Below are 19,475 nucleotides of genomic sequence, written 5' to 3'. Positions count from 1 at the left end.
GAGACACGATCAAGATAAGCACTAAAATGATTTGATCAATTGAGCAGACCAGTGCCTTAAAAGATTGTTATTAAAATGGTTACTTGTTAAATGAGATAAAAACATAAACCGTGAACAACAATCATTTGTCATCAGCTAAATCACAATGCTCTTAAAATGACCAAAACGATATCCAGCAACTGAAAATTTTCAAAAAAAATGAATGCTTTAAACCACCACGAATCATAAACCATTAACCAGATATCATATTTCGTATCTCAACTTGAAAATTTAGATCTCAGCATGAAAGATATGACAATGAAAAACCACTGAAACTGGCAAAACTAATTTTCCACAAAATTTTAATATTTTTTCAAAATTTTTTTAAATCTTTTTTCAATTTTTATTTTTTTTATTTTTCAATATTATAAAAATGAGAATTAAAAATCTAAAAATTTAAAATAAAACTAAATTATATTAAAACTAAACTATAAAAAATATAAAACAAAACCTAAAATCCTTTTTTATTTTTTTATATTATAAAAATAAAAAAAAAGGAAAAATCTAAAACTAAAATCTAACAATTAAAAATAAAACTAAAAAATATATATTTTTTTTATTTTTCATATTTTAAAAGCCAAATTTAAAAGACTAACTTAATATCTAAAATCCTAAACTAAAAGTAAATCTTAAACTTATTAAAATATTAAAATCTAAAATTATAAAAGACCAAACCTAACCAAGACTAAAACAGCATCTAAGCTAAAGATTATTCTAAAACCTTACAAATTAAACTCTAAACAAACATTTTAATAATCCTAAAAAAAATAGACAAATAACAAAGCTAATTAAAATCGTGAAATCTGAAGAACGCTAACACTTGAAATACGCAGATGCTCACGGTCAAAATGCTGAAGGAGAAAAAATCGTAATCCTGATCTTAAAAAAGGAACGAGCACAGACGAATATATATTTCCGACAGGCATACGTGACGGCAGCGGGCAGAAACTTGAATCGGTTTTGAAAACTTACCTGGGCGATACGTTTACCTGAATCGAAATGCAACTGCGCTAAATCTCCCTGAATGTATGAATGATTTCACACCGAACCGATTTACCTGGAGACGCTCGATGCTTGGAACGCACAGCTGGCCTTGCCTCAGTCGAATAGGGCGTAAAACTCGTTTTAATCGATGGCACTAATCACATGATGAGAACCCTCAGCGTAACTGTGGTCTCCAGCTTTTGACGGCAGACAGAATGACACTCATCCACAGGGGTTTTTAAAAAAAAATTATTCAGCAAACATTTCTGCAATGCATTTCCAGTGATAACATTTGCGTGACAGAGAGCCGGCTTGACGGAGAGAGAGAGAAGCGTTTCACAATTTTCTGTGGTTTATCTGGCAAATTAAAACGCAAATTCCATTTGGATCTTGGGTTTTCTGCAACGCTTGCATTCAGTGCTCAGTAGATCTCTGCGTTTCTATGAAAAAATATTTTCTAATGCCTGTCACTTGAAATGACGAAATTACCCAAAATGATAGTAATATGTACATAAACCAAAATCAAAACCCTAATGAAAGCTGCATAAAACAAAAATTAGATCAGAGAAAATCGAAACCCTAAGACAACTGATAATTTACAGATTTTGGCCCTTTTGACAGCCAGGTTCAGCGATAAGCACATAAATATTTTAAGGAACAAAAAATTCAGATTTTCACTGTGAAGGAACTCAGAAAAAATATCTCATGCAAATCAGATAAATAAACCGAATGATAGAACCAGGATCAAATCCAATTGGGCTCAGCAAAAAATGCTTGCGGGAGTTGGCTGGTTCAGCCGAGAACTTCCCCGAACGCCCACAAAATTTCCTTCAATGATGTTTTTTGCACAGCTCAAAACAACCGTCAATAAAGAGGGCAAAAATGCTGCTAGATCTCAGAAAGTAATGGAGATACCTGCCATTACTTCAGAAACCCTAACGGCATTCAAACCCCAACAAGTGAACAAGATACCTGTGCTCACAATACTCTACAAAAAGCTATTATTAATGGCTGAGAATAACATATGCAGAAAATGAAATGATCTCACAGCATTTCAAGAGAGTAACACCAGCAAGATATGGACCCCAAAGTCTTCTTTTATTAACCAGAAACAGATTTACAATAGGGCTTCTTCAGTCTCAGACTCACAGATCGAATGATCTGAAAAGACCCCTAGCACCCTATTTAAAGGAAATGATCCCAACGGCTAGTTCGAGTGATCCATGTAGAAATGATCTCGACCGTTGATGAGGATCAAGACATCTCTTGATCTCATCCGTCGATTTATTCACTTAAAATATTATTATTTTATTAGTCAGGGTTTTTGCTTATTTTTTTAATTTTTTATTTATTTCATTTTTTTAATTTTTTTTAAATTTTTTTTTATTATTTATTATTTTATTTCATTTTTCAAATGGATCATCGAACTAAGCCTTCGGAAACATCACCTAGGACCTAAGACTTAGGACTCACGAGGGGATTTAAAACATTTTCAACCCTCAAGACACATTTCATGATGACTTTTTACAATTTACATCTCAAGGGGACAAACCCACTTAATACAGACCCTCACAAAACACCCAGTTCTGCGACACAACTATAATCTAGCAGATCAACACACTAGGATTCTCCTAAAGTTCTAATGACAAAATCCATCCCGGCTTTGGGGTCAGGTTTGAAGGAAAACTCTGCCGATCCATGGATCGGTGAGACAAAAAACCTTCCGGGACGTAGATTACCACTAGAAAGTTAGGTCCACCTAGGCAATACACATATACGACTCATGTCTGCTAAGATTATTTACAATTCATACATGCAGACTGGGTTTACAATCAAAATGATCAAGCTGCTGATGACTGCAGGATGGCACGGAAACGCTGATCAGGTGCTGCCCCTTTTTGCAAAGAAAAGGGGGGTGTACTGCATGGGTAGTTGACCAGTAGTGGTCAACATCTGGCTCTACTTGGGGACACGTTGCTGCTTGCAGGAATGTGAGAATCCAGAATCTGCATCCATACAACACAAAAAATAAGTAGCGTCCATCCAAAAATCAGCATATACATTAAGCACAATAAAGATAAAAGCTCTTCATTTATTAACTATCTAAAGCAGAAACGAAAATGCGGAAAAAACAAGGAGTAGGGTTAGAAATACGATACAAAGGATGCCCTACGGCATCAGATGTGTTCAATATAGTGCATACTGAGCATTTGCCTGCTTTCAGGCAAATCTGTCGGCTGCTTGTCGGATGTGCCATGTCCAATTTTGCATATGGTAGGACTCTTTCCTATCCGAAAATCAAGCTGCTCACGGCCGTCTGATGCATCAAATCTTCTTCTTATTTTCTTTCTCTTACGTTTTTTCTTTCTGGCAGGTTGAATTACTGATGACCTGGAACTTTCTGTTTCAAAACTATCAGATGAAGTATGCGTGATATGTCTTTCTTTAGCCCGCATCTGATCTTTATCATTCTTAAGTCTATCCGGATCACCTTCAATTAACCATCTTTCAATCGAATCAATAACCTCCTCATAATAAGATGGAGCTTGTTGCAGCACATGAGAAGGCTCCTGATCTATTGATGTTACCTGGTTTCTTTCATCTTCCAATTGCTGAAACCTTTGAACCTGTATTCTAATGGCATCCATCTGCCTAGAGTGTTCAACCTTTATATCACTGATTTGTCTGGCATGATGTCCTTCCATGTCTTTTATCATTTTATTGTTCTTTCCCTTTATGTCCATCAAGTAATGCTGCATGAAATTTATTTCTTCTTTATGATTCGCTTGCATGTCAGCCAACTGATTATTATGATTGAATGTCGTGATAGTCATTTCCTCATCCATAGTTAATAACTTGTTTTGCATAGAGTCAATTTCCCTATCATGATCAACTTTCATGGTCACCATATTTTCCTCTAAGACTGACATTTTGCTTTGCATGCTTCTAATTTCTGTTTCATATTTAGTTTTCATGGCCTCAATTTCTTTAGCATGCTGATTTTGCGTGACCTCAATCTCCCTATTACGTTTTTCCAGGTGGGTGCATAAAGTTTTCAGATCATTGACATAATTAGTTTGATTGATTTCCATATTTCTCACCAGCATCATTAGATCTCGTAAAATTTGCTTTTGCTCTTCCCTTTCATTGTCATTTGTCCCTGATTTTTCACTATCATGAACTTGATCTGCAATATTTTCGGTGGAAGACACATTCTGATATGAAGAGTCATCTTTCTGTTGCACAATTTTAGAGGCAGAAGGCAAGCTGTTTGGACTATCATATCTATCTTTAAAAGCATTGAGAATGTCTTGTAAAGAAGTGAAAAAATCATTAGGAAAATTATTAAACCAATTCAAGGCATCACCCTCTAAAGAATGGACAAATAGACGCATCTTGAAATCTTCATGATTATATTGAGGAAATCTACAATATAAGATCATTACACAAGTAAACATGTTTAAATGCTGTTTAACAGTGACCGAATTACCACCCGAAAACTTAAATAATTTAGAAATGGCCTCTTTCGGAAGATCATGGAGATTATCAGTAAAATGACATGGTTTACATGAATAATCCATGATGAACAGTAAGGGATCAAATGGATGATAGAAAGAGATTTCTGCTCAAGAAAATTAAGAGATGAGAGAAGTGGAGTCGCCACTTGAACAATGAATCTGATTCTAAGATCCAAAAAGGAATCACAAGCAGATATGAGGAAGGCTTCTTGTCTGGGAAAAATGAGAAAATGGAGTCGCCACCCAAACAAGAAACAACCCCAAGAGATGCTGCTGATATGGGATGAAAAGATGCCAAAAATATTGAATCTGCCAGCTCAACTGAGAGATGAGAGATGAGAAGATGAATGTCGATGAAACTCCAGGAACAAAAAGACTCTGTCCCCGGCAACGGCGCCAAAAAATGTTGTCGCGCAGATTGACACGACAACGCTCAGACCGGGGGCTGTCACTCTTATCCCCGATCCCTCCGTTTAAGCCTGTCTCCCGCGGCTAAGGGGAGTAGTCCCTGTGAGATGATGAGACCAACTGTCGACCAGTTGGTTGGGAGACACGAGACACGATCAAGATAAGCACTAAAATGATTTGATCAATTGAGCAGACCAGTGCCTTAAAAGATTGTTATTAAAATGATTACTTGTTAAATGAGATAAAAGCATAAACCGTGAACAGCAATCATTTGTCATCAGCTAAATCACAATGCTCTTAAAATGACCAAAACGATATCCAGCAACTGAAAATTTTCAAAAAAAATGAATGCTTTAAACCACCACGAATCATAAACCATTAACCAGATATCATATTTCGTATCTCAACTTGAAAATTTAGATCTCAGCATGAAAGATATGACAATGAAAAACCACTGAAACTAGCAAAACTAATTTTCCACAAAATTTTAATATTTTTTCAAAAAATTTTTAAATCTTTTTTCAATTTTTTTATTTTTATTTTTCAATATTATAAAAATGAGAATTAAAAATCTAAAAATTTAAAATAAAACTAAATTATATTAAAACTAAACTATAAAAAATATAAAACAAAACCTAAAATCCTTTTTTATTTTTTTATATTATAAAAATAAAAAAAAAAAGGAAAAATCTAAAACTAAAATCTAACAATTAAAAATAAAACTAAAAAATATATATTTTTTTATTTTTCATATTTTAAAAGCCAAATTTAAAAGACTAACTTAATATCTAAAATCCTAAACTAAAAGTAAATCTTAAACTTATTAAAATATTAAAATCTAAAATTATAAAAGATCAAACCTAACCAAGACTGAAACAACATCTAAGCTAAAGATTATTCTAAAACCTTACAAATTAAACTCTAAACAAACATTTTAATAATCCTAAAAAAAATAGACAAATAACAAAGCTAATTAAAATCGTGAAATCTGAAGAACGCTAACACCTGAAATACGCAGATGCTCACGGTCAAAATGCTGAAGGAGAAAAAATCGTAATCCTGATCTTAAAAAAGGAACGAGCATAGACGAATATATATTTCCGACAGGCATACGTGACGACAGCGGGTAGAAACTTGAATCGGTTTTGAAAACTTACCTGGGCGATACGTTTACCTGAATCGAAATGCAACTGCGCTAAATCTCCCTGAATGTATGAATGATTTCACACCGAACCGATTTACCTGGAGACGCTCGATGCTTGGAACGCACAGCTGGCCTTGCCTCAGTCGAATAGGGCGTAAAACTCGTTTTAATCGATGGCAATAATCACATGATGAGAACCCTCAGCGTAACTGTGGTCTCCAGCTTTTGACGGCAGACAGAATGACGCTCATCCACAGGTGTTTTTAAAAAAAATTATTCAGCAAACATTTCTGCAATGCATTTCCAGCGATAACATTTGCGTGACAGAGAGCCGGCTTGACGGAGAGAGAGAGACGCGTTTCACAATTTTCTGTGGTTTATCTGGCAAATTAAAACGCGAATTCCATTTGGATCTTGGGTTTTCTGCAACGCTTGCATTCAGTGCTCAGTAGATCTCTGCGTTTCTATGCAAAAATATTTTCTAATGCCTGTCACCTGAAATGACGAAATTACCCAAAATGATAGTAATATGTACATAAACCAAAATCAAAACCCTAATGAAAGCTGCATAAAACAAAAATTAGATCAGAGAAAATCGAAACCCTAAGACAGCTGATAATTTACAGATTTTGGCCCTTTTGACAGCCAGGTTCAGCAATAAGCACAGAAATATTTTAAGGAACAAAAAATTCAGATTTTCACTGTGAAGGAACTCAGAAAAAATATCTCATGCAAATCAGATAAATAAACCGAATGATAGACCCAGGATCAAATCCAATTGGGCTCAGCAAAAAATGCTTGCGGGAGTTGGCTGGTTCAGCCGAGAACTTCCCCGAACGCCCACAAAATTTCCTTCAATGATGTTTTCTGCACAGCTCAAAACAACCGTCAATAAAGAGGGCAAAAATGCTGCTGGATCTCAGAAAGTAATGGAGATACCTGCCATTACTTCAGAAACCCTAACGGCACTCAAACCCCAGCAAGTGAACAAGATACCTGTGCTCACAATACTCTACAAAAAGCTATTATTAATGGCTGAGAATAACATATGCAGAAAATGAAATGATCTCACAGCATTTCAAGAGAGTAACACCAGCAAGATATGGACCCCAAAGTCTTTTTTTATTAACCAGAAACAGATTTACAATAGAGCTTCTTCAGTCTCAGACTCACAGATCGAATGATCTGAAAAGATCCCTAGCACCCTATTTAAAGGAAATGATCCCAACGGCTAGTTCGAGTGATCCATGTAGAAATGATCTCGACCGTTGATGAGGATCAAGACATCTCTTGATCTCATCCGTCGATTTATTCACTTAAAATATTATTATTTTATTAGTCAGGGTTTTTGCTTATTTTTTTAATTTTTTATTTATTTCATTTTTTTAATTTTTAAATTTTAATTTTTTTTTTATTATTTATTATTTTATTTCATTTTTCAAATGGATCATCGAACTAAGCCTTCGGAAACATCACCTAGGACCTAGGACTTAGGACTCACGAGGGGATTTAAAACATTTTCAACCCTCAAGACACATTTCATGATGACTTTTTACAATTTACATCTCAAGGGGACAAACCCACTTAATACAGACCCTCACAAAACACCCAGTTCTGCGACACAACTATAATCTAGCAGATCAACACACTAGGATTCTCCTAAAGTTCTAATGACAAAATCCATCCCGGCTTTGGGGTCAGGTTTGAAGGAAAACTCTGCCGATCCATGGATCGGTGAGACAAAAAACCTTCCGGGACGTAGATTACCACTAGAAAGTTAGGTCCACCTAGGCAATACACATATACGACTCATGTCTGCTAAGATTATTTACAATTCATACATGCAGACTGGGTTTACAATCAAAATGATCAAGCTGCTGATGACTGCAGGATGGCACGGAAACGCTGATCAGGTGCTGCCCCTTTTTGCAAAGAAAAGGGGGGGTGTACTGCATGGGTAGTTGACCAGTAGTGGTCAACAGGGGGTAGCAACGTTATAACACATTCCTTACTAAGAGGGAGTGTTAGCTTTTGTAGCATCGGATGTGTTTTAGACAAAATTTTGTGGAGAGGCTAGAATACATGAGATCTTGAAAACCCAGCAATCGTTTCTGGAAATTCCGCCTAGAAGTGCCTTAATTAGATTATTAACCGTGTTTTTAAATATTTTCTAAGTCTAAACTTAGGGAATATGGTTAATTAATCAGTATTAATTGAGATAAGGCGTGAATCATCTAGAAACTCACATGGATCGACCCAGAAATGATCCTAGCCATTGATTAAGTTTTAATCTTGGCCGTTGGTGCTCCAAAAATGGATTATAAAAGGAAGTCAATGTGGTGATGAAGATCATCCAGTGCGGATACTCATTTGCCAAGGCAATTCGATTTTCTTAGTAGTAGTAGCTCAACAGAGAAGATAGAGCTAGAGGGTGAGTAGCAGGTGGAGCAGGAGAGCAACAACATTCCAGGAGAAAGTTTTCAGCTCCCGAAAGAGTTGAAGGAAGGAAGGCTGAAATCTTCAGAGGGCCAATGTAAGGATTGCGCAGAGGCTTACACAAACATCTCACGGAAACATTGGGGAAACTATTTCGAAGGCAGAAAATAGCTGTGGGGTGAGAGAAAATTCTCACAATATTTTTGCCAGTGTTTTCTTCAGATTATATTGCCAACAAGGCATCTAAATTATTGTGCTCAGATTTGCTGCTGAACATTAATAATAAAACCCTTCTCTACTACACTGGTTTTCCCAAGTTGTGTTTTTCCGGGGACAATTGTCCAAAAATAACTGTGTCAATTTTATTGTGTGTGTGCTAGAGTTTCTTAGTTTTTAGTATGTTATTTTCCGCAGTGTTTGTATGGTGAAAATTGCAACTGTAATTTTATTCGTTATTTGGCGCAGTAAATAAATTGCAGAATTAATTTCTGAGTTAGAAGAATAATCCCCTGTAGCTGCAATAGATAGAATTTTCACAGTATGGTCATTGTGACTTCTTGCCACTACCCACCAACCACTACGCAACTTTGATGCGGCATCTGTGTTGCTGCTGACATTGCTATACCGCTGCCAAATTTGCATCTGCACTGCAACTCCCTCTCAACTGTTGTTGCTGCTATTTCAACTACTGCAACTGAGAAGCATCCAAAATACTGAATCAACTGTCTCTGTGCTGCATCTGTCTCCTGAGCATTTGACTGCTACTAGTCTCTGTATTTACCACTAAGGAATTTGCATTGCTGCTAACTCTAATACTGAGCTTCTTGGTCTCGTGTCAACATAGCTTTGTGCTCCTCAATACCTGACTGTAACTAGTCTGCACCTGTCACTCTGGAATCTGACTGCATCATTGACACTAATCCATCCTGCTACTGAATATTGTGGTCCCCTGTAGCAAGGTAATGATCCATGAGGAAGACTGTTAATTTTAGGTATGTTCTATGCTTAGAGCAATTTATTTCAATTTTCACAGTTAGCTCAATACCTTTTCCAGATTAGCAATCACATCAGCATTAAAGTAAACTGCAGATAGAACATAAACATAAATCGCAGAAGACAAGCCAAGACAAGAGGAAACAAGATGTGGCGCTAGCCAGGGACAAACCCCAATGTGGGGAAACCCTTGATCAAATCTTCTTATATGTTCTTCAATAGTTCAACAGAGAGAGAGAGAGAGATAGTACATCTACAATAGAAGTCAACACTTTGACTTATCTAGATAAGAGCATAGATCATCTCCAAGAAGATGATACGTGAGATCTGTTGAAGACATGCTGCTTCCACTGATTCTCCAAGGTGACTCCTTCACCTATCATTGTGCTGCATTTCGTCATCATGCTGCACCTCACTGCGCTGCACCATGTTGCACCCATCATCACTATGCTGCATCTCATCACGCTTCATTAATCATGACTGTACCCATCACTATATTGCATTATGTGCCATTGCTGCACCATGTTGTCATATTGACCTATGTGTTGGCTGCATCTTGCTTGCTTGTTGTCCCTTGCTTGCTTATTCTCCCTAGCATGCTTGTTGTCCTTAGCAAGCTTGCTGTTGCATGCTAGCTGTCCCTTGCATGCTAGCTGTAACATTCCATGCTTGGTGTATTTGTTGCTAAGTACCATACAACTGTCCCAATGTTAGTTAGTTGTCCCTTTCATTTTGCTCTCCTCGGGAGACAGATGCTCTGGCTGTTCCCGATAGTTCCGGTAGTTTCGGCAGTTCTAGCAGTTCCGAAAATTCCAGCTGTTCCCGACAATTCTGGTAGTTTCGACTGTTCCCGATAGTTCCGGCTTCTACACTCTACGTTAGCTTTCCCGCCTGTTCCGACAATTCCCGGCAGTTCCGGCAATTCCGGCTGTTCTCGACAGTTCCGGCAGTTTCGGCTATTCTAGGCTATTCGGCTTTTTTGGATTTTTCGGACAGTTCCAGCATCTGCCCTTTGTGTCAGCTTTCCCGCCTGTTCCGGCAGTTCCCGACAGTTCCGACAATTCCGACAATTCTGGCTATTCCCGGCAGTTCTGGCAGTTCTGAATTTTCCCGGCAGTTCCGGCAGTTCTGACTTTTCCCGACAGTTCCAGCTTCTGCTCTTTGCGTCAGCTTTTCCGGGCAGTTTCGATAGTTCCGGCTATTCCCAACAGTTCCGAAAGTTCCCGGTAGTTCCGGCAATTCCCAGCAGTTTCGACAATTCCAGCTATTCCCGACAGTTCCAACAGTTGTAGCTGTTCCCAACAGTTCCGGCTTTTCCGGTTTTTCCTGGCAGTTCCGGCTTCTGCCCTTTGCGTCAGCTTTCCCGCCTGTTCCGACAGTTCCCGACAATTTCGGCAGTTCCGACAATTCTGGCTGTTCCCGGCAGTTCCGGCAATTTTGGCTGTTCCCAGCAGTTCCGACAGTTCCTGGCAATTCCGGCAGTTCCCAGCAGTTCCGACAATTCCGGCTATTCCCGACAGTTCCGGCAGTTTCGGCTTTTCCCGGCAGTTCCGGCAGTTCCCGGTAGTTCTGGCTTCTGCCCTCTGGATTAGGGCAGCGTTATCCCTTAGGATCTCTCCTCCTACTAAAACCCAAAGACAAGTAGAGAGGAAGAGATCCCAAGTGTGTTGAAATGACTTGAAGGCCACCTCTATTTATACTAAAACGTTGAGCACAAGTGGGGTTTATTTGGTTGCTGGCCGACCTTGACGAATTGTCCCATAACACAAATAAATTCATATCTCCATGAATACTTATTGGAATCAGATGATCTTTAGATCAATCCTACACCTCCCGATGAGAGGGATCCAAGAAAAATATTAGCTTCTAGTAATAAGATGACCCACATGGAGTTTGGCCCTAGTTGCCAATTTTAACAAAGACACCTCAAATTGACCTTGCCCAATCCTCTGCGCAACAATGGGACTATAACACCATATTGCCCCACCTCACTCCTAGAGGTATAACTGCAAACATGGCAAAGTATTCCTCCAACTTGGAGGACAATTTGTCTATCTCTATGGATGCTACCGCCTGGTCCTGCTTCTCTTGCTTGTCCTTCTTTCTGTGAGGACACTAGGTATTGTAGTGTCTAGACTCGCCACACCTGAAACACTTGACTTTAGGTAGGTCCTTCTTTTTCTCCTTCTCCCCCTATCCTTGATTGGGACCCTTTGATGCAATGGCCACATTCTCCTCTTCCTTCTCACCTTTTGAACCTGTAGTACTAGAGCTCGCCTCATCTCCTCCTACTGCAGGTCTAACCACATCCTGTCCTACCCTGGTAATGTGCCTTGTCCCAATATACTCTGGGAAAACACTTGGCATTCCTCTGAGACATTGTTTAGTGCCAAACGCACGAGCACTATAGTTTGAGGCGCTGCCCCAACCACTACAAGTTGGTCCTGGATTTCTTGAATTCTGGTGAGGAAGGGATCTATGCCTTCACCCTTCTGCATCTTGATGTTTCTCAGCTTCTCTTGCAGGAACATCTTCCGCTACTCGGAAGGATTCTGATATAGCTGAGTGAGAGCATCCCACATCTCCTTGGCTGTATTCCTGGTTGATATATGCGAGACTATATGGTCCTGGACTCCATCCAAGATCATCCGCTTCGCCTTTTCCATCTCTTTCCTATACTCCTTCAGCTGATTTGCATCAGTGGGTACTGCCACAACATTATCTGCATAGGTCTTCAGGCCAAATTCATCTAGCAGAAGGACATCTTGGCCTTCTAGATGACATAGTTAGAGGCTCCCTCCAACCTATTCTGATCTCTAAGCCCAACTGTGGCCATCTCTGAAATTGAATCGGAAAACTCCCTCTTTCACCTGCTCGGCTGCTAAATCTACTATTCGCACTCGTTTCTGGAGTGAGACATTATGCTTGCAGTTACTGCTGACTGTAACTGGAAATTTGGATTTCTAGCCTAGAAACCCTCTGAGAGAAATTTCCCTCTGTGTGTGCAGTTTCTCTTCCACCTGACACTGATTATGCTCTAGCAACTACTTGCAAAACCCTTTTACGCCCAAACAAGGAATCTGCCTTGCGAAAATAATGGACTGCTGCTCCCTTTGCCTATTGAAATCACTCAATCTGGCAAGTCAAAATTTTCTGCATCCCTGCACTGAAAAATCGAGTTGCTCAAGCAATTTGCACTGCTTGGCTGGGCACTGCGTAGCCCCCAGAAAAATTGTCCTACTGCTCCCTTTGAATAGAATTTTTTTTTGCTTCCGCTTCTAAGCTTCCCCGTCTGATCAAAATTGCTCTGATACCATGTGAAAATTTCACTACTAAAATTCTATTGCAGCAACTGGAATTAATTTTTCTAATTGATAAATTAATTATCCAGTTTATTGCTACGTAAATTGCGAATTAATCACACTGCAATCTTCACAAATAATAATTTTGTGGAAGATAAACTGGAAACTGAGAAAATACTGACATGCACACACAATAATTATGACACCATTATTTTTGAACAATAGTCCTCGGGAAAACCCAACTTATGAAAATTTGTGCAGTAGTTGAGGGTTTTTATTACTAAGCAACAACAAGAAATTCTAAGTACAATCTATGGATGCCCAATTGGGAATCCAATCAGCGAAATAAACTAGCCAAAATATCTGTGAGGTAAATACCTCAACACTACGCCTGATCCAGCTTCGACAACTGGCAAAACTAGCTAGTCGTACAACCTCTGCACAGTGCTTGCACATGCTCTAACTCCCTAAGCCCCATAACTGCTGGAAAAATGACGTCCTGGCTTACTCTGCCTCTGGAAGGAATTCACTTGCTCTCCTGAGAATTTCTGAACCAACTGCAACTGAATCACCCTTCCCTTCAGCAAAATCGATCTCCCTCTGAAGCTATCTATGCTGGCTCTACATAGCCTCACTGGGAAATACGACCCTTTTGTTGCTGACTCTCCGGAACTGGAAGAAGTTCTCTAGAGTCACTGTCTCAGCCCCTCTTTGTCTCTACTTCCCTTCTCTGGCTTGAACTCTTCCAACAAACTACTGCTGCACTTTGGAAAGTCGAACTACCCAAGGCAATTGATCTCAAGTGTGTTCCTCCATCTACCCATCGACTTCTTATAATCTCCAGTTGGGACTCTAATGACCAAGGTTAAATCTTAATCAATGTTGAGATTATTTCCTAGTCTATCTATGTGAGTTTCTAGAGAAATATCACCTTCCTCAATTAATTCTTGTTAATTAATCATTTTCCCAAAGTTAGACTTAGGAAAAATTTAATTACTGATTAATTAACTTAATTAAGGCATTTCTAGGTGGAATTTTTTGAAACTTTTTCTGGGTTATGAAGTCCTAGTGTTTCCTACCCTCTCTGACAATTGTCGAGACTAGAACACCAACCGATGCTACAAAAACTAATAAAAGGCCTTGGGACTGGCAGTGGACTCTGCTTTGCTTTAGAAGCTAAAAAACTAGGAGCTATAGGAGGTAGAGCATGTCCTCTACTGGTGACCATGGTAGGTGGTGCCACCTCCTCCTCCTCCACTACCTCCCCCTCTAACCAATCAAGGGCCGATTCCATGATAGGCCTCTCGGCCTCAACCCTCCATGCAGAAGTGGTGTCAATCCCATCCAATGAGATGGCCTCCACATCAGGTGTCCTCTCAAGTTGCCTCACCCACAATCAGAGATTGTAGTAGACGTAGACCATGTTGTTAAGGCGTTGGGACTCCAACTTATACAAGGGTCATAAATTAATAAATTATAAATAATAAATTAATAATTATAAAAAAATAAAAATAATAAATTATATTGTTTATTATTTAATGAATTAAAAAATTAACAGAATTTTTTCAACCTGTTGCGCTTCTTGGTGTGTATTTTTTCAAATACACTCCAATTGCGCTCGCATGTGGAGGAGCTACATGTTTGGCTGAGCACTCGAATGGCAAGCCTTTGGAGATTGGGTACTCTGCCACCATAGCTTCTCCACCATGCATCTACAACAAATAAGATAAACATAAGAAAAAAATTGAAATTTGAAAGTTCAAGCAAAGTATGAAGAGACAATGAAATTTGAAAATTGAAATAAACTAAAGCTTACCTGGCATTTTGGTTTTCTTATCATGGATAGCCATGTCAAAGCTAAATGTGCCACCTTCCATCCTGTATATCTCCATTTCTTTGGAGATTTCTGCACGTTTTGCTAGAGATGGCACCATCTTTTGAACACAAGTGAAGAATCCATCCATGACCTCAGCATCAAATAAGAAACCACATGAGTAAGAAAATGTGGGGTTCAGGTAGATCCTTGCAGCATGAATGAGATGATGGAGTGTATTGTTTCATTGCTCATCAATCATTGTCCATATTAGTTGTTGTTTCTTAAACCCCTCATCTCCCTTATCATCATAGTAATTGCAAATGGATTCTTTGGCCCTATCCATGGCTTCATACAAGTAGCCCATTGCAAGCTTGTCTCCATCAACTAATCAAATGTAATGTTCCTAAACAGGAATGTAAGTGATATACAAAGCACGCAAACAATCCAACAGTCAGAAAAACGAAATATACATTAAGCACCCATGGACACATTGGAAATAGAGAACTGCTGAGCCATTTTATTACTTCTTCAAGAGAAAATACAATAGTAAAATAGAATGGTGCACCTAGGCTTGTCTCAATGGGCAAGCACAGTGTTACTTGGGAGCGGGAGCGAAAACGGGAGTGGGAGCGACATTTTCAAAAGCTTCCGGTTTGGGAGCGAATCCTGGAGTGTTTTTTATATAATATATATATTTTTTATATTTTGATACATATATGTCAACAAAAACATGTAAAATAATGAATTAGATATAAAAAACATAAAAAAACATAGATTGGACCATACAACAACAATCATCTAGAAGTTATAATCTTCATCAACCACGTCCACAAGTTAGTAACATAGTAACATACAACATATTGAGTCTCATGATTCATCAATCTTAAAGTTTCAAGCTTTCAGAATTCAATATATAACATTTATCATCATTGATCACCAAAGCTGTACTTGTAAGCTAAGTGTAATCATTACAACAAATAATATCTAACATGAAATGAAATGTTATAAAATGAAATGAAATGAAACAACTTTCAACTTTCATGAAGCGTCATATTCATAATTCATTACTAATGAGTTATAATTTCCAACTTCAAACTTAAATTGTCATATATTGTTTAAAAAAATATCATAATAAATATGAAAGAGTCAATAGTTATAAAAGCTACTAGAAACTAGAAAAGAGAAGTAAATCTATTATCTATTTCTTATGCTTGGGCCTCTTGCCACCACGAGAAATGTCTAAATTTTTAGTCTTGTTGGAAAATCAGGATCTTTGTCATTAATATCACCCTCTAAGCATTAACATAAGATAGAACAAGCATAGCATGTCAAGTCAAGATTTTGCTTGAGTGATGCATACATTTTTAGGAGGGTCATGATAGAGGAGTTCGACAACCAATGTCACTAACATCAAGGTACATAGAGGGATTGGTGCTCTTGATTAAATACGAGTTCCATACCCTAATACATGACAAAATTCAATGGAAACATTGCAATCCCCCAATCCTGAAATCGTGAAAAACTGATAATTCTGCTGGATTTTGAATGAAATCTAAAATTATACTTTATCCATATGAAATCCAATGAGGCCGGAACCACTCTCAAACATCCTGAGTCATTTCATGGTAATGTTAAAAATTTAAGTAAAAGGACAAAAATGAATATTAAGGAGAATGTCACTTTTACTTTAAGAATTTAACATTACCATGAATAGCATATCAATACTAGGGCCTAGACTTGATCATTAAGCTGCCCCACTCAAAAATTATTTGTTTCTTTCAAAAAAATTGCATTTCAAACATTACTACAAAAAAAAAATTGCAAAAAAGGCAAAACGCTCCCGAAATCGCTCCCGAAAAGGCAGGGAGTGAAATTTTTTTTAGGGAGCGCGCTCCTGAAATCGCTCCCATTTCAGGGGCGCGCTTCCGACCCGCTCCCGAGTCTCTCCCGCCGGAGCGTGGATTGGGAGCGGGATCGGGGGGGGGGGGGGGGCGAGGGCGCTCCCCCGCAACACTGGGCAAGCATGACAAAATCCAGGTGAGAAAATGCTGAACTGAAGGCTGCTACAACTGCTGAACCAAACTGAACTGCATTGCCCCATAAAACTTCTTTGTCTGCTGGCTTCGAGGGCTAGAATCACTGCTTCCCGTGCTCAGAAAATTATGAGATTTCAGCTCTTTGCTCCTTGGCCTAAACCCAGGAAAATCCACGAAGGAATGGTGCACCTAGGCTTGTCTCAATGGACAAACATCACAAAACCCAGGTGAGAAAATGCCGAATTGAAGGCTGCTACAACTGTTGCACCAAACTGAACCAGTGTTGCACACATCGCGATAAAATCGCGATAAAATCGGAAAATCGCGATTTTTTAAATTTGCCGATTCAAAGCGCGATTTTTATCGAAAAAATCGCCAATTTTTTTTTATAGCGATTTTTATCGAAAAAATCGCGATTTTTTCAAAAAGTCGCGATTTTTTCGATAAAATCGCGATTTTTTCGGTTAAAATCGCGGAGGGCGCGGGCAGCGGGGTTTTATATGGAAAAAACGATTTTTTTTTTATTCATTCAGCAGTCCGCCGCGGAGGAGAAGGAGAAGAAGGGAGGGAGAGGGTTGCCGTCGGTTGTGGGAGCGAATCGAAGCGATTTTAGGAGGAATCCAAGCCAAGATCGCCAATTTGTCCATAAACCAGGTATGTAGATTATTTTTTTTTTGTTTTGGTTCAATAAAAACTTTGTTTTTCATTGTTTTTAAAGAATTTTTGGAAATTTTTCATTGATTTGGGATGGGTTATTTGTTATGACTATGAGAACCAATTTTTGATTTTTATTTTCTCATTTTCTTTAAACATTGTTTATTTTTTTTGATTTTTCATTGTTTTTTGGCATTTGGTTGGGTGACTTGGGTTTAGAAATTGGGATTTTGGAAATAATTAGCTTGTAATTTTGCAAATGCTAAATTGTAATTTGTATTTACTATTATCATTTATGTAATCCTAAATTCCTATTTCCTAATCCTTATTTTTCCATAGGTTTGCAAATTCAAAATTCAAAAACAAACATGCCAAGGAAATTGGATCCTTTCTGGGAATATGGTGACCCTAAAACTCCGAATGATAGACAAAACTTGTATTGCAAGTTGTGTGGAAAGGAAATATTCGGGGGGATATACAGGTTGAAGTTCCACCTTGCACAAATCCCTGGACGTGATGTGGGGCCCTGTCTAAAGACAAATGCTGAAATTATCCAAAAAGCCATGAGAGCATTGGGAGAATTAGAGCACACTAGAGACGCCAAAGAAGAACTCAAAAGGCAACTAAAAAGGTCAGCTGAAGGAAGTGGGCCAAGTGGCACAGGTTCTACTGCAGCGTCAGTCAATCCGTTTGCTGCATCATCATATTTTGTTCCTCGAACCACACCTGGTTCACAACCAACTATCGGTTCAATGATGAAAAGAACTGAAAAAGAAAAAGCTGACAAGTTGATGACAAAATTTCTCCTCTGGAGTGATATTCCTTTCAGCATTATAAGGAATAATCCATTTTTCCAACCTACTCTTGATGCTGTTGCCAGTGTTGGCCCGGGGTACAAACTCCCTTCTCTTCATGATTTCAGAGGCCGGCTTCTTCAAGATGAAAAGCGTGACTGCACCCAAAGATTGGAGGATTTTAGGGCATCATGGGCACAAACAGGATGCACTGTTATGTCAGATGGTTGGACTGACCAAAAGGGGAGAACCCTTATAAACTTCTTGGTTAGTTGTCCCTTGGGGACTATGTTTATCAAATCTGTTGATGCAACTCATCAAATCAAAGATGCAAAAAATTTATGTGATTTGCTGGATGTGTTTATTTTGGAGGTGGGTGCAGAAAATGTTGTCCAAGTCATAACGGACAACGCTGCAAATTATGTTGCTGCTGGTAGAATGCTTATGGACAGGCATCCTACTTTATTTTGGACACCTTGTGCTGCCCATTGTATTGATTTGATGTTAGAGGACATAGGGAAAATTCCCTTTGTCAAAGAGGCTGTTGACTCATCAAAAACCATCACAAAATTTATTTACAATCACACATCTGTGCTTAGCTTGATGAGAAAATGCACCAACAACAAAGAGTTGGTGCGCCCCGCCATTACACGGTTTGCGACGAGTTTCATATCTCTTCAATCCCTCTTGAATTCTATGTGGGATTTGAAGAGAATGTTTGTTTCAGAGGAGTGGCGTTCTTCGCCAATGAGCCGCAAACCAGAAGGAGAGGCCGTCTGCAGACTTGTTTCATACCAAGAAGACTTCTGGGCGGGAGTGCAGGAGGTGTGCGCTGTCACTGAACCTTTGGTAAAGGTTCTTCGGTTGGTAGATGGTGAGAAGCCCGCAATGGGCTATTTGTATGAAGCCATGGACAGGGCCAAAGAAGCCATTCGGTCCTACTATGATGACAAGGGAGATGATGGGTTCCAGAGACAACTCCTTCTATGGAAGGTCATTGATGAGCGATGGAACAACACACTCCATCGTCCCATTCATGCTGCTGGGCTTTTCCTGAACCCTGCATTTTCTTATGCATGTGGGTTTAATTTTGATGTTGAGGTCGTGGAAGGATTATTAACCTGTGTCCAGAAGATGTTGAGATCTTCAGAAGAACGTATGGAGATCTCTAGACAAATTGAGCAATATAAGTTGTCAGGTGGCTTATTTGGCTTTGATATGGCTGTCATTGATAGGACGGTTAAAATGCCAGGTATTTTTTAGTTTGTAGTATGTACTTTGTAACTTTGTTTCAAATTTCATTGTTTCTTCAAATTCCATTTTTTTCTTATGTTTATTTAAAATTTTATTT

The 19,475-nt window shown here is 38.6% G+C and overlaps 1 protein-coding gene across 3 annotated transcripts in view; it reads left to right on the top strand.

Annotated features, from left to right (window-relative positions):
• Positions 1 to 19,475, top strand: part of LOC149191514 (nodulin MtN21 /EamA-like transporter family protein) — a 338,056-nt gene that overhangs the window by 244,449 nt on the left and 74,132 nt on the right. The window lies entirely within an intron of this gene.

Source organism: Pinus tabuliformis, chromosome 2_2 (assembly GCF_031772625.1).
Source record: "Pinus tabuliformis cultivar Carrire ecotype Pingquan chromosome 2_2, CPIR1, whole genome shotgun sequence".
Classification (NCBI taxonomy): domain Eukaryota; kingdom Viridiplantae; phylum Streptophyta; class Pinopsida; order Pinales; family Pinaceae; genus Pinus; species Pinus tabuliformis.
Note: the sequence above shows the minus strand (reverse complement) of the source record. Positions and strands in the feature narration are given on the sequence as shown.